This window comes from Caretta caretta, chromosome 24 (genome assembly GCF_965140235.1).
Source record: "Caretta caretta isolate rCarCar2 chromosome 24, rCarCar1.hap1, whole genome shotgun sequence".
NCBI classification, from domain to species: Eukaryota; Metazoa; Chordata; order Testudines; family Cheloniidae; genus Caretta; species Caretta caretta.
The window spans coordinates 17,373,922-17,385,291 of NC_134229.1; the positions used below are offsets into that span (position 1 = coordinate 17,373,922).

The 11,370-nt window shown below is 51.4% G+C and overlaps 1 long non-coding RNA gene across 1 annotated transcript; it reads left to right on the plus strand.

Moving 5' to 3' along the window:
• Positions 1–21: 21 nt before the first annotated feature.
• Positions 22–11,349, plus strand: LOC142070023 (uncharacterized). The gene is made up of 3 exons (XR_012665991.1): positions 22–410; positions 7,555–7,743; positions 9,526–11,349. It is a non-coding gene; the product is annotated as an uncharacterized LOC142070023 (long non-coding RNA).
• The last annotated feature ends 21 nt before the right edge of the window (positions 11,350–11,370 follow it).

Genomic DNA, 11,370 nt, shown 5'->3' on the forward strand with positions numbered 1-11,370 from the left:
GGGAGTGGGTGCGAGTGTCAGAGTGAGGGATGGGGCAAGATGTGAGATTTGAAGACAGGAAGGGGAAGTCAGTGTGTGAACCTGGCCCTAGAACGTCTTGCACAAGCCAGTTCCAGTGATTGGAAATCTCAGTGCCATCAAGGGGCACTGGCTGGGGGTGGGAGGTGACAATGGGACCCGGGGTCCTTCCTCTCTAGGGTCTCTCAGCAGGGGAGACGCCAGCAGATTGGATCCCCCCCCCCATTGAGCACAGATGTTTGTTTTCTGTCTCTTGGTTCCTCAAATGCCTCCCAGGTCCCGGATCACTGAGTCTGGGGATTCTCTTGTGATGGGACCCGGGTCATCGGCTGGATCAGGAGAGGCAGCTGGATTCCACGGCCCGCCACAGACTCCGTCCTTCGACTTAAGAGGTGAGATGCAGCTGAATCTGGCCTGGGGGCTGTTTACACAGGGACCTCTCCCCAGCGCTGAGATGTGGCTGCCTCTGGGGTGGGGCTCGGGGGCTGTTTACACAAGGACTCCTTGCCCGGTGTTGAGATACACAAGGGTTTGGGGGAAACCTATAACTAAAAGAAACACAGCACCCCCTAGGGGCATTGGGACCAGCCCCAACGGCCAGGCCCTCGTGAGTCTCCCACCCCAGCCAGACCTTGGCCTGCTCTGCCCCAGGCCAGTGGCACGTCAGCTCTGCCCCCCTGCGTGTGGGCACCGGCGGCTGTGCTGGGAAGCTGGTCGCTGAGCGGATCTTGCACAACAGGAAGTTTCCAGTCGGTGAGTTTGCTCCACCTCCGGCCGGTCGGCCCCAGTTCTGGGCTGAGTGAGATCCATTGGACCTAGTTTGGTGGGTTACATTCTGCCTCTGGTTAATCCCCATTTGGTTTCCGACTTTTTTTAATTAGCTGCCTGGGAGGTTTCCCTCGGTTGCTGTTAAATAGATGCCCCACCTGGAGGTGGCTGCATCTCAGCGCCAGCCGGGCAAGGGATCTTTATATAAACAGCCCCCACCCCAGAGGTGGCCACATCTCAGCGCTGGCTGAGGGGCCCTGTATAAACAGTCCCCACACCCGATCCCAGAGGTGGCTGCATCTCAGCGCTGGCCAAGGGATCCTTGTATAAACAGCCCCCACACCCTGCCCCAGAGGTGGCCGCATCTCAGTGCTGGGCAAGGGATCGTTGTTCATTGCATTGAGCTCAATATTTGATGCGTGTGCTTTTCCTGGGTCTTGGGAATTACCAGGTTCAGAGGCAGGAAAAAAAGAAATTCTCTGGGAAACCTCGAATACGCCAGGTCGAAATCGAAACTTGACATAGCTGATAACATGGAGATCATGGTGGCTGGGGTCCGTTCTTTTACTGATATTGGAGGCAAAGGGTTAATTACCAGTTGGTATCTATCTATCTAAATAATTCAAATGTATGTTTTTTTCTGTGTCCTGAAGATATTTCAAAACATGGGATGGGTGTATCTCTGTGTGTGTGTGTGTGTGTGTTAGGGGGATTGAAAAATGTGGGATATTTTTTGTGAAAAATACCTAGCCAGTGAATTTTTACCCCAGGAATCATTAGTTTTAAATAGCCAAGATCTCTGTGAAACCTTTCTAAAAAACAAAAAATCCTGTGATTAGTTTTTAGGAAAGGGAACATTTGCGCAAAACTTTTATTTTAAAAACAATCTCTTATGCAGTGGGGGATTTTGTTTGTGTTTTCCATGAATACTTTGTGTGCCTCAGTTTCCCCGTGTGCTGTGTGTGTAATGAGGTGGTGGGAGAAAGGGATTGTGGTTCCAGAGGGCCAGGTGTGATGTCACCTGGCAGCCGGGACCCTGGACAATGGCCTGGATATTATGGACGTTAGCAACCAGTGATCTGGAGGCCCAACCCATCTTGGGAGCCAGCCGGTCTTGGCCAGTGGGAGGATAAAGGCCAGAGGAGAGAGAGCCCCAGTGACCTGACCAGCCGGTTCTGGCCAGTGGGAACAAAGGTCAGAAGAGAGGGGGCCCGGGTGCCCTGTTCGCCTGGGACCCAAATTTTGGAATATCCTACAACATCCCAAATATACTGCTGTGTTCCTTGAGCTCCATGAAATGTTCTTCAGCTGACTGTATTGCACAATCTAGCACCTGGTTAAAGAATTCAACTTTGAATTGCTGTTTGGGTCTCTTATGGGATTATCCCGTGCCTCGTAATCAAAAAACTTTGCTTTGTCCAGTTGTTCCATTGCTCCAGATATATCAAGGTCAGCACCTTGCAGTCTCTTGCTTACAATATTTATTTCAAACAGTATGTCAGGCCACAACTGTAAGCCACACAGAAATTTGAAGTTATGTATGTTTCTGGTGATTCCATTTCCCTCTGCCACTGTTCTCCCACAAACAGTTCCTGTCATAGCCTTATCCTCCATAATGGCAACTATGGCATCATCTATCTTCCCAATTTGGTGTCTGATAGGCTTTATCGCCTCCACACTCAGTGGTTTCAGTGTCAGAGAGGATGTTCCCAGATGTTGCTTCAAAATTTGCCATCCATGAGTTGATGCAGAGAAAATACACAGATGCTCTGAATTACATTAAAAAATTCAGCAGCCTCTCTAGAAGCTGATGCTGCATCACTGACCACCAAGGTCAATGAATGAGAGCTGCATGGGACAAAAAAAGCTCGAGGGTTTAACTCTCGGATCCGTGTCTGCACTCCTCTCTTCTTTCCTCTCATGTTGGCACCATTATCGTAGCCCTGACCTCTCCTGTCAGCTATCGCAATTCCCGTCTCTTCCAGCTTTTTAAGAAGCACATTTGTCATACCAGCTCCTGGTATCAATAAATTGTAGAAAATGCTCTCTGACAGTCACCATTGCAGGGACATTGTCACTAGGTTCTGTGGTTGTTACAAAACCCACCATTAAAGTCATTTGTTCCGTATGGCTGATGTCAGGTGTGCAGTCCACAATAACAGAGGAATATCTTGCTGACTTCAGAGCTGCCACAATCTTCTGTTTGACTTCTGTTGCCAGTAACTGGATGATCTCATTTGGAATTGTTTTTCCAAGGTAGTGGTGTGTGTACATTTCTTGGGTGGTGACTCTTCTTAGATGCTCCTGGAGAACAGCATCAAACTCAGCCCTCAGCTCCACAATTTTAAGGAAGTTTCCATTGTTTGGCACATGCAGCTGATCTGCAGTGCCATGCAGGGCTAGGGTTTGGGTCGCAAGCATTCTCACCATGGCCGTGAGCCTTTTCAGAACATTTTGCCAGTAAAGAGACTCTGATGCGGTCTTCTCTTGATGCTCATCATCTCTGGTGGCCTTTATCCTTACTCTCATCTCGAGCTCTTTCCACCTATGGAATGCTCTCTGGTGATTTGCTGCCTTCTCATGGCATGCTAGATTTCTAGCCTGATTTTTCCAGTCCTTTGTTCCTGTAGAACCCAGTGTGGCTGGAACATTAGACTGGAAGAGTTGGCAACAAAAACAGTATGGAGCATTCTGGGGTTTTGAGTACATAAGCCATGGCCTCTCCACTTTGTCACCATTGGGATTTCACGCCAGTAATGTGTTGGATGGAAACTTCTATTTCCATTGTCTTTGGGGAACATGACGTTTTTCACTTGCTGTGGCCCGTGCAGTACAAGGAAGTCCCTCAGGCTACTGCTCAAGTGGGTCCACAGTCCTGGATCCTCTAGACTCAAGGAACTAAACTCAGCAGCAGCTGTTTCTTGCGTCTCCACCCCACTCTTCTCTGACCTACACTTTTCTTCAGGACTGTGCATGGTTACATCCATTTGAGATGGAGATATGGATGCTGCAGTAGCTGCCAGGTCACCCGCACTCTGACTTAACTGGAAGATCAGGCCTCTCCTCACCACTCCCATCCTCTGTGGGGCCGGAAGGCTCACCGTGAGCATTTGTGTCTATGTCTCTCAGGAGAGCTGCTTCCTGCTTAGATAGAAAAGCTTCCTTTGCGTGCTTTCTTTTTCTGAATGCTGCCCCAGAAGGGTGTTTTCTTCTTTCACTCATGGCGGCTGTTCTGGGCCAGCTAGAGTGGCTCTCAACACTCAGTTGAAGGGGGCAATTAAGCAGGCTGGTAGCAGGGCCTGAGTGAGGGAAGATATCAGCGTCTTAAGGGCCTAATGACAGGTTTCAGAGGAGCAGCCGTGTTAGTCTGTATCCGCAGAAAGAAAAGGAGTACTTGTGGCACCTTAGAGACTAACCAATTTATTTGAGCATGAGCTTTCGTGAACAGCAGCTCACTTCATCGGATGCATCACGTAAGCTTATGCTCAAATAAATTGGTTAGTCTTTTTAAGGGCCTAACTGGCTCCTACAACTTCAGCTGAAGGCCTGTTCTCCTCAAGTGGGTCCAGGGAAGCAGCAGGGAACAGGAAGCTCCCTGAGAAGCTGGGGTTAATCAGTCCAGGCTCCGGGGCGTGCTCGAGAGGTCCATAAGAGGCTCCTTCTCTCTCTCCCCTGATGCTTTCTGTTATTCCCTCTCCCCTTTTCTCCGGCCTGCCTGTTCTGTCTCTTGTGCCCTCCTCCCTCCAGCCCAGCGCTCCCCCATCTCTGTGCATCTCCAGCAGAGAGAATACAGATGCACCAGCAGCAGACACAATTTTCTACACTCTGGGTCCTAGTGCCCCCGCCCCACAGCCTGGCACCTGAGGCGGCTGCCTCAGTTTGCCTGATGGTAAGGCCAGCCCTGAGGGCAGGGGAGGCCCTCAGAAGAAACTGTGGCAATTGTAGGGGCAAAGAGGGGAGACAGAGTTAACCCTGAGGCGGGGACAGATCAAAGGAATGTGGGGGGAAAGGGGAATTATGTGGGGCTGTAAGAATCTGCTTCATCTGTCGGGGGCACTGTTCCCCCTCAGCTGTGGGCGTGTGCGCACGCCCACCGACCCTAAGCCCCGCGCACATGGCGAATCACCGCGCGCACGGAAAGGTGCACAGAAGCACAACGCTTCGCACAGAAGAAATTTGTTGCACGCACGGCCTGTCAAAAATTAGAGGGAACCTTGGTTGGGGGCAGGAGATTTACACAAACTGGGACTTGTAGTGGATTTAGCCAATTGGGTGCGTTTACTGGGAGAGACGCAGGACGGGCAGGGCTGTACCATCCCTACGGGGATAGCCACTCGGACCATTAAAGAAGCACATGCCCTCCCACCACCCCCGGCCGGGTGGGAACACATCCCTGTGTGGACGAAGGATAACCTGGATTGTGGGAGGGGCCGCATGGAGGTACTGCTGGAGGGAGGGGATCCTCCCTCACAGAAACAGTATCCTATTCCTCGGGAGGCCTTGGCAGAGGTGGGGACAACGATTGGGGAATCGGAACAGCGGGGACTGATTCGAGCGGTTGCATCCCCTTGCAATGCTGCTGTGCGGCCCGTGAGGAAGCCAAACGGTGCCTGGCGCCTCACTGTGGATTACGGGCACTAAACGCTCTGGCCAATTGGCCAGCCTCCGTGGTGGCAGCGTACCCTGAAAAGCTCGCTCGTACTGGACCCCAATCCCAAATGTTTACCGTTTTGGACATGTAAGCGGAGCCAGGATGAGCTCCACCCTGACACCTGGTGGTGAGGTGTGGCAAGTTGTGGAAAAGAACTTCAGGGGCTGATCTCATTTGCATAGGCACACCCACCCTGCCTGGAATGAGGCCATAGCTGCCCAAATGGTCACTTTGGCTGCTGTGGGATCCCCCGTGTCTCTGTTATTGGGGCAGGAAGAATAAATTGTTATTACCCTGATTATGGGAATTGTGCTTGGAACTGTACTTGGCCTTTTGTTATGATGGAGGGACTCACCGTCACCTAAGGAGCACTCGCTAGGCAAGGGTCATGGGTTCCAAAACTCTGTGAATGGAGAGAGGTTGGGGACAAGTATTAATACTTGGTGGTGTGGGTCCCTTGGTGGGGGCCTTACATGCTAATTGCACTTTCTCCTCTCTCTACTGTGGAGTATCAGAGCTAATTTTGATTCCATTAGGAGTCTAGTTACAGGTCACTGAATTCCCTTTGGGTTAATGGTGCACCAGCCCTGAGGCTCCCCTACTACAAGCTGAATTCACCAAAGAGCTGAAATCAAATGAGTGTTGTGTGGAGTAGTGGGGGAGCCTGAAGATATATGGTGGAGCAGTTGGCGGGATGGCTTGAGCTGCTTGTGGGATGTGGAGCGGAGCAGTTTGTGGGGCGGTCAGCTTCAGATCATGTAAGGTGCCCCTTACCTACCCCCCTTCCCCCCCCCCCATCTCCACCCAGGTTGGGAGGTAAAGCTCTGCAGATGAACTTTCAAACTCTGGGGCTGCTCTGACCAGGGACAGAGACTTTGGGGTCATTGGACTTTTGGGACTTTGGGTGATTTGGGGTTGCTGGACTCAAGAACCAAAGGGAAAGGGGCATGCCCCAATTTGCTTGGGGTGGGTTTTTTGCTCATGGGTTGTGTTATGAATCCTGTTGGTGGTGTTTCCCCAACATAATGCCACATTGTTTCTCTCTGTTATTAAAAGGCTTTTTGCAACACTCAGACTAGGTGCTTGCGAGAGGGGAAGTATTGCCCTTTGGAGGCGCCCAGCGGGGGTGGGATAGATTTGTCCCAGGTCACTGGGTGGGGGCTCGAGCCGGTTTTGCATTGTGTTATTGGAACGGATCCCCTAGATATTGAACCCGGCCCTTGTTGCTGCCAACTCTGGCGGGCAGAAGGGTTACAGACATAGTGAATGGGGTTTGGTCTCTGCCACTAGCTACCTCGTGTCAGTATAAAACTGCATTCACATGGGAGGGCAGACAATTCTGCTGGACAGTCCTACCCCAGGGATATGGGGACTCCCCTGCAATTTTTTACAGATACATGCTCTGGAGGGGGTGGATTCAGCAAGGTGCACACAATATGTAGAGGACCTGTTGCTAATGTCAGGGACAGAGGAGGAAGAGAGGGGACTAACCGAGCAGGTCCTGCAAGCTTTGGCAAGAGCAGGGTTGACAGGCAATGGGAAAAAGGCTCAGATGGGACAGACAAGAGTGACTTACTTAGGAGTGGAAGTGTCCCAGATGGGAAGGGAAATCGATAAGGGATGGGTGCCACTGATCCAGTCCCTGCCACTGTCTAGGGATGTTAAAAGCTTGCAAAGTTTTCTGGGTCTAACTGGATTTTGCAGGGATTTTGTAGCCAATTATGCAGAAATAGCCCGGCCTCTATTCGACCTAACCCGAGCCTCAACTTGGGAGTGGTCAGAAGAGTGTCGTGAGGCAGTGAGAGTGAGAAAGGAAAACCTGGCCAGTGCTCCAGGGCTGGCCTCCCCGGATGGGGAGAAATTCTTTTATCTGTGCCCTTTGGTATCGGACACTACCAGGTTGTGTGTTAACGCAGGCGTATGGAGCAAAGGACCGACCTGTGGCCTTTGCCTCTCGACTTTTGAGTGTTGTGGAACTGAAGTAGGGATGGTGTGAAAAGGTCTTGTGCACCTACTGGGGGGCAGGGAAATTCAAATACCTCCCGGGAATGCAGAAAGTCATAGTCCGATCTCATCCTGACGCCCTGCGGCTGTTAAACATGCACACTGTCTTACAGGGACCAGTGAGTGGGCAGCGTGTTGCCCAATGGTGGCTGGCTCTACAGGCAGAAAACATTACAGCAGAAGTGTGAACGGAACCCGTAGTCTGGGTAGCCGGATTACCTCTGGCCGGCACCCCACACCAATGTGAAGCCAGCCCAGGTAAAACCCAACGTCAGGTGTTCCGGGCGGCTAACCCCAACCAGGTAAAGGAGGGGACACGGGTGTGGTTTTTGGATGGAAGTTGCGGGTATCAAGGGGGACGGAAACCTGCAGGCTTAGCTGTTGTGGGAATCCGAGGCAATGAGACAGCCAGCGCCACTGGTTTCTCGCCGGAAGCGAGGTCAGCTCAGGAGGCAGAACTGGCAGCCTTGCGAACAGCTTTAAATGAAGTGGATCCCAAATTTGAGCCAGAATGTTGGGTGGTGGTAGATTCAGATGACGTATTTTGTGGGTCCACATTGATGCTGAGATGGTGGGCGGATAATCAGTTCAGGGGAACAGACGGCTCCGCAATCAAGCATGCTACCTGGTGGACGCGAGTGGAGGGGCTGAGTCACTGTTTTACACGGATCAGTGTGGCAAAGGTAAAGGCACCCAAGGAAACCGGACCCCAAGCAAAGGGAATAACCTGGCCGACGCAGAGGCCAAGCGGGATACAAGACAGCAGCACCCCCATGGCCCTGGCAGCCAGAAGAAAGTCTGTCTGTAGCCGCGCTAACAAGAAGCGGGGTGGATACAGATCGGGGAGGGCAAATTCGAGAGTTGCAAGAATCTGACCCAGGACTGGAAGGCATCAGGAAACTTGGGGACAGGCATGTGCCAAGGGTGGAACTAATGGAAGGGATTTGGTGTCATAACCGCTGAGGGACCAGTCATGCTGTGTCCCCAGGGACACCGGGCGGCTTTCTTAAGCTGGGTGCATGGGAGCTTGGCAGGGGGACACCCGGGTTTGAGGAGGCACTGGGAACTTTTGAACGGTTGTACTGGGGGCCAGGAACGGCAGCTGAGTTAAAATCATGCCTGGAACGTTGTTTGGACTGTGCCAGGCACAGCCCACCTCACAAGGTGCGAAGGGGAGAATTAATGAGACAAGCCCCAAGGGGACCGTGGGAAAGGATACAAATTTCCTACACAGGACCCCTACCACCAAATCACAGGGAAAACCGATTCATGTTGGTGGTAGTGGATGCTTTCAGCCGGTGGGTGGAAGCTTTCCCCACAAAGTATCAAACTGCCCGGGTAACTGCTGAAATGCTGGTAAATGAGGGATTCACTCGCTGGGGGGTCCCAAAGGTGACTGACTCAGACCAAGGAGCTGCTTTCCGGTCAGATCTGTTAGGGGAGCTCTCGGCCCTCCCTGGGATCACACAGTTGTTCCATATTGCTTATCACCCCCAGGCTGCGGGGCAGGTGGGATGCATGAACCGCACCATTAAAAGCAAGCTAAGCAAGGGAGTGGCAATGGGAGGAAAAAACTGGTCACGGTTACTGCCCTTTGTCTTAATGAGAATAAGGACCCGAGAATCAAAGGGCACAGGATTTTCTCCATACGAAGCTCTCATGGGAAGGCCCATGGCACGGTGGGAAAATCTACTTACCCCAGTACGTGGGGAAGTCACTACACATGGCCTAACACAAGAATGGATTTTAACTCTAATCGACCATGTGAAACAGGTACAGCAGGCGGTGGCCTGGCGAGACGAGCCAGGAGCAGCACGAGTCAAAGCATGGTGTGACCTGCCCGGGGAGCATGATCTGCCCACGGTGGGAGATCTAGTGATGTACAAGACTCCAGGTCAACACCATCCATTCCCAGCTCCTCAGTGGAAGGGCCCCTATCTTGTCTTTGACCAGTTAGGGCCCAGTCTGCTATTACTGGGTACAGAGAATGGAGGACGGGAGTGGGTCCACTGCATGCAAATAAAAAGGTACAAACAGGGGATTGGGAAAGGGGATGTGTAAATTTTGTTATGTCTGTATTACAGGTTAATTCAAAAAGGAGACAAGGATGAAAATTCCCTGGCCCTGGATGGAACAATTCCTAGTGCTAATCACAATTGTCACATTTACAAATTCTATTCAGATCCCCCGATGTAAAGTGTCAAAAGGAGGAAACACATGGACGGCCACACATGCAACCTGTGGTAATAAAGCTAATGAAGACTGTGAGAATCTCCCCATAGAAAGATGTACCACTAATACTCCAACAGGAATTTGGCAGTGTCGGTATATGGTTTATGGATTAGATGGGGGAATCCCAACCTGGTGGAGAATATCAAATTTATCAGGAAATATCGCATGGTACTCCCTGGGTGCTGCCATGATTAATGATCGTGGAAAACACAGTTACCCAGCTATGTGGTTTGTTACAGGGGGTCCAAAGACTATAACCCTCTGCTCTCCTGGAGCAAATGAACCCTCTTGGGAAAATAGGGCCCCACATTTAGGGTGTGATGTTACCGTATGCAACGCCAAGGGTACTTCCACGGAAGATAATCCCCGAAGGTGTGATTGTTATGTACATATTACATTGGGCGTAAAATCCCCTTTGGGACGCTGGGTGTCTGATGCGTTAACCATTTTACAGACTGTAACCCTACAGGCGATGTGGATGCCAAGTTGGAAGAATCCAAATTTCAAGTGGCCACAGCTTGGAGCCGAGAATATTCTCCAGCGAGGAAATGTGCGGGAGCCTTTGTGGGAGCGGGTGCAGCCAGCATTGTGTAACATGCCCTTTCACTCTATTCCAGGGGTGGGACGCCCCAAGGCATGGTGGGTGGACCAAATTCATCTTAATTGTAGTATGTACATCAAAGGACTGAAACAACAATTCAATGGGTGGGTGAGGGGACACACCTGGAATCGTCCTCGGAAAAGGGGATTGTGGGCAGCGGGGAACACTACGCTGGGTACATGGAATCTGGGGGACGAGTGGGTAACCGAACAATTAGTGAGCCAACTTGTGAGATTTCACCAACAAATGAATGAATGGATGGCACAGCACAGGGTGGATGACAGCACGGCTGTAGAGGTGAACTTGCAGTTAACTCATGGGGCAGCTGGTGTATTATTACCGGTATTTGTGTTACATTGCATACGGAAATGATCAAGGGGGGCACAACCCCCTAGAGAACAGCCACTAATTATAAGCTATAAGTAATGTAGTAAGCCCTCCCACGCAGTTTACAAGACAACCCGGACCCAACCTTCTCGGGCCCGCTATACTGGGGAAGTCTGGAACACTAATCGGAATAGGTGTGCTATGCCCCTAGGAGAGAAGGTGGAGGGCACGGTACTACACAAGGGACAGGGGGACAGATGGAGGATCGACACCTTCCACCTTGATGCCTGGCCCTATCAGGAAGAGTGTCGCCATATGTCCTATGCTGAAGAGTGAACCTTCCCGGGGGGCCGTCACGCCGAAGGAGGGTCACTCCCAGGGGCCGTACGGAGCCGAGCGAGAATGAGCCCTGGGTGTCCGTGACAGCTGGGTGCTGCCCAGACCCAGCGAGAGACGGGCCCTGCCCCAGCTGAGATTGGGGCCGTGTTACGCCCGGTCCTGCCCAGAAACCAACCGTGATCGGGGCCTTCCCAGGGGAAAGGCCGAAGTGAAAACTGATTCTTCACTGCACACAAAGAAGTCATAGTTGTTATTGGCCCTTTGTTAAAAAAGTAGCAGGGACAAAAAATGACACATGAAAATCTATTTCAAGGAAGAGCTTGTAAAGTCGGAATTTTACAGTCGGATGCTTTTGGCTTTGGAGTGAACATGTTACCTTGAATAGAGCATCGTTATTAAGAATTTATAATCACATGGCACTGATTGACCT